The sequence below is a fragment of the Mastomys coucha genome, unplaced genomic scaffold (genome assembly GCF_008632895.1).
Source record: "Mastomys coucha isolate ucsf_1 unplaced genomic scaffold, UCSF_Mcou_1 pScaffold7, whole genome shotgun sequence".
NCBI lineage: Eukaryota > Metazoa > Chordata > Mammalia > Rodentia > Muridae > Mastomys > Mastomys coucha.
The window spans coordinates 2590477-2594824 of record NW_022196913.1 but is presented as its reverse complement, the minus strand read 5'-3'; the positions used below and the strand labels follow the sequence as shown (position 1 = coordinate 2594824).

Here is a 4348-nt window from a genome sequence, read left to right as displayed (position 1 = left end):
TTCTCAGCATCTAATGAGATGATCATATGGTTTTTGTCCTTGAGTTTGTTTATGTAGTGAATTATGTTTCCTGTCCCTGCTGCCCTGCAACTCCCCTGTGACTTGTGGGGCCTGTGCCTCCAGGCTGGACCCTCCTTAGAAAGTCATCAGAGAGAAAATGGGGGATCTCACCTGAATCTCTGGGTTAAAGCACTCCCTGGAGGCAGACCCTTACTTGCAGGGAAGGGACAGAAAGGATCACTTATCCACCTCTGTCACTTGGAAGCTGAGAGGATCCTGTCCCTGCTGCCCTGCGACTCCCCTGCAACTGTGTGTCCTGTGCCTCCTGGCTGGCTGGTCCTGTCTTAGAAACTCACTGGAGAGAAAATGAGGAGTTAGTGTTTTGCTTCTGCCTTGTGGGTCCTGGAGATCAAACTCAGGTTGTCAGGGTTGGAAACAGCAACCCCCCTTTTTTTATCCACTGAGCCATCTTATGATCCCTGTCTTCTTTCTTTTTCCTCTTTGTTTCCTCTTTTTCTTTTCCTTATTTCCTTCCTTTCTTCCTTTGTTTTTTTGAGAAAGCCTCTTTTTTTTTGGAAGATAATTTTGTAATTATATTTATGTACAGAAAACTTAGCAGTGTACATTTAACCCAGTTTAGTGGCGAGTTCTTTAGCCTTTACCTTTTCCGGCTTGGCAATGCGAGCCACAGACTTCAGACCCAGGAAGTTGCCTCCCCGGTGGCGGCAGATCTTGTCATATCTATTGTAATTGGTCCTAACAGCTTCTACCAGCTTAGCCAGAGCACCTTTGTCTTATGAGTTAACCTGTGTGAAGGCAACAGTGGTGCATGTTTTCCTGTGGACCAGGTGCCCCAGCCTAGCCTTCCCCTTGATGATGCAGTAGGGCACCCCCATCTTCCTACATGGGGCAGGCAGGAAAACCACCAGCTCAATGGGATCTACATCATGGGCAATCACTATCAGCTGAACCTTCTTGTTCTCCACCAGGGTGGTAACTGTATTGACTCCTGCTCAGAGGACAGGTGGTCTCTTAGTTGGGACGTCCCCTTTGCCAGCAGCTTTCTTCTCAGCACGGGCCAGTAGCCTTTGCTTCTTCTCCTGCTTTGTCTCTGGCCTGTACTTGTGGGCAAGCTTAAGCAGCTGAGTAGCTGTTTGCCTGTCCAGGGCCTGGGTGAACTGGTTAATGGCAGGAGGTACTTTGAGCCGCTTATAGAGGATGGCTTTACCGCTGCAGCCTTATGTAGTAGGGCCATTTGACAAAGTGTGTTAGATCTCTTTTGGGCTGGATGTCCTGCCCAGTGCTAAAGTTCATGGGCCTTTTCTCAAACAAAGGATTGATGATCTTTTTGGCCTCCTATTTCTTGATGATGGTGGATGCCAGGGCCACTGTCTTCTCCTTGGCCTTCTTTCCTTTGGGCATCTTGCTCTGCTGGTAGAGAGAGCTTGAGAAAGCCTCTATGCAGTCCAGCCTCAGTCTAGCCTCAAGCACACAGATGTCTTCCAACCTCAGCCTCCCTCAGTGTTGAGATTAAAGGTATGAGCCACCACATCTATTTAAATGCTTATGAATCCGTCTCTTTGAGTGTGCATGTTTGTTTTCTTAGTACATGCCAGCTTGCTTTCTATCAACAAGATCTCAGTTGCAACTGACTAGAGATCTCCAGAGAGAACTTGGACAATACAGATGTTACATTGTGTTATGTTGTGTCTCCCACTGCCAGTAGCAAACTCACAGAGAAAGGTATTACACACACACACACATACAAACGTCCATCTGTCTGTCTGAACATGTGAACACCATAAAAAAACTGGGAAGGATGTACCCCCAAGATGAGAAGTAAGAAGCAGCCCCTCACCCTCACTTTATTCTTTTCCTGTTTTATTGCTAACATGCTTGTCTGACAGCTCTGGAGAGCTGAGGCTCTAAGTTCCTGTTGCCATCAGGGAACAGGACTCCCAGGGAGCTTGCTAGTTCTCTCTCTACCCAGAAGCAGAGAGTGGTCCTCACCCTGTCCCTTAGAGGAAGATTTGGCTTGGCTTACCTCTCGGTCAGGGTGACCTTTCACTGGCTGGTTTGACTTTGCTGTCCCGGGGCTTCAGGATATCATGTGTAGCTTGGACTTGATTTGCTGAGGGCTGTGGTGTCCTCTTTCTTTTACTTATGTAGATGATTGTGTGTGTGTGTGTGTGTGTGTGTGTGTTCCTGCGTACTGCCTGCATGCCTGGTGCCTGTGGAGACCTGAAGATGACATCAGATCCCCAGATGCCCTAGAATTGGAGTTACAGATGGTTGTAAGCTAAACTGTGAGTCCTGGCAACTGAACTTAGGTCCTCTGCAAGAACAGGAATTGCAAGTAATCGCCCAGCCAACTCCCAAGCTCCTTTTCCTATTTTTCAAATAGTATTTCACAGTACAGCATGGAACTCATGATCCTCCTGCCTCACACGTCCTTCCAGTACAAGGACTACAAGTATTTACCACCACACTATGCACCACGTTTGGCTTCTGGGCAAACAGACTTCCCTGTACATTGAGAGAGGATTGGTAAATAACAAAATTAATAAGCAACGCCTAGCCGGCCCACAGTCACTTTCCTAAAATACACGCTGGCTCTGAAGACAGGCAGGCACAAATGGTGGTTTGAAACCCCTCTAATAATATCCTGTGTCAAATTTTGGGAAGACTCAGTGCTAGAAGCATACTGACTTTTTTTGGTGTTTACATCTATTCAGGGGTAGCTGATGGATCAGTGACTTACCTTGGGCTTTGGGGACAGCCTGTGGTTCTGGGTACTGGCTGCATTTTAACGTTATCAGGGTCCATTCCCTATCATTTGAACTGGAGTCTCTGCAGCTAGAGTAACTACCTAAGCAGTGAAGATGCTCATCCCGTGCTTCTCATGTGCAGCCATTGCTGTGCCTTTGGAGCAGACATCCAGGTCCAGAGAATAAGGGATCCATGGAAACATGCAGGTAGGATGGCTTACATAGGCTGTGGTGGAATTCATTTTCTCTTTGTCATAAAATAATTCATGTTCATGTATCATTTTTAGAAGGTTGGTGCTTGATAGATGCTTAAGTTACTTTTCTACTGTGTAATGAAACATCATGACCAAGGCCAATAAAATGGGGCTTATGATTTGAGAGGACTAGAAACCATGATGACAGAGCAAATAGATGGCGGCAGGAATAACTGAGAGTTCACATCCTGATCTGCAAGTAGGAGACAGAGACAGACAGACAGACAGACAGACACACACACACACACACACACACACACACACACAGAGAGAGAGAGAGAGAGAGAGAGAGAGAGAGAGAGAGAGAGAGAATACGAATGTCATATATCTTTTGAAGCCTCAAAGCTCATAGTGACATACTTCCTCCAATAAGGCCACACCCCCTAATTCTTTCCAAACAGTTCCACCGACTGGGGACCAAGTATTCAAACATACAAGCCTATGAGAGACATTCTCACTTAAGCCAACAAAACAAATAGTGTTTGAATTTGCATTAATCTCACTGTAGATTTTTCTCTTGAGTTGTTTGGCCCTATTACCTGTAAAACCAAAGGGAAAAACCAGGGAATAAAAATGTTGTAGAAAGGATTTATTGATGTTTGTGGTGCTGGGAAATGAGCCCAGCGCCTGGCTCATGCTAAGCAAGCAGCATGAGCTGTGTCTTCACTCTGGATCCTGGTTGATTAATGATTTGCCTTCAACATTCTTCTTTTGGTGGTCCTGGGAATCTAAACCAGAGCCTTACACATGCAGTTGGATGCTCAAACATTGAGCCCTCACTCTGTCTTCAGGAACTTTTGAGTGGTAGCTTTCTCTGTGCTTTGATTTAAAGCAAAAAATCTAAACTAAACTAAACTAAACCTGATATATTTGTTTGTAGCTCTGCAGGAATGCATGGAAGTAATTGGTCTTTTTAGGGCACAAGCCAGGGCTCCAATAGCTTGCTATGCTTGACCACCCATCTTCAATATGTCAATTGAAAAGGCAGATACTACTAAAAGCAGAGAGAAGAATTTATTCATTGGGGCCACTTTGGAAAAAAGAACAAATAACGGGGTCTCTTTGTTGCTAAGGAGCACATGGCCCCTTTCACAGGTTTAAAATGAACTTTAAGATAGAGTTCAAGGAAACTCAGAGAGGAAAAACAACAGGGCAGGCAAGTGAGGCACCTTGTATGGCTGCTGGAGTCTTCTTGGAGGATGGTGAATAGGAGAAAGTCATGCTGTCTGAATTAGAGGTCAAGAAGCAGGCTGGCTCATCAATGGAAGTCTGAAAGCAGCTGTGGGAGGAAACATCTTCAGGGAGAGAGAGGGACAGGGAGAGGGA

General features: G+C 45.7%; 1 protein-coding gene and 1 pseudogene across 5 annotated transcripts in view; one reads left to right on the top strand and one right to left on the bottom strand.

Moving 5' to 3' along the window:
* The window catches only part of Camk1d (calcium/calmodulin dependent protein kinase ID), a 509557-nt gene that overhangs the window by 272524 nt on the left and 232685 nt on the right, over positions 1-4348 (top strand). The window lies entirely within an intron of this gene.
* LOC116081907 lies at positions 627-1428 on the bottom strand (annotated as a pseudogene).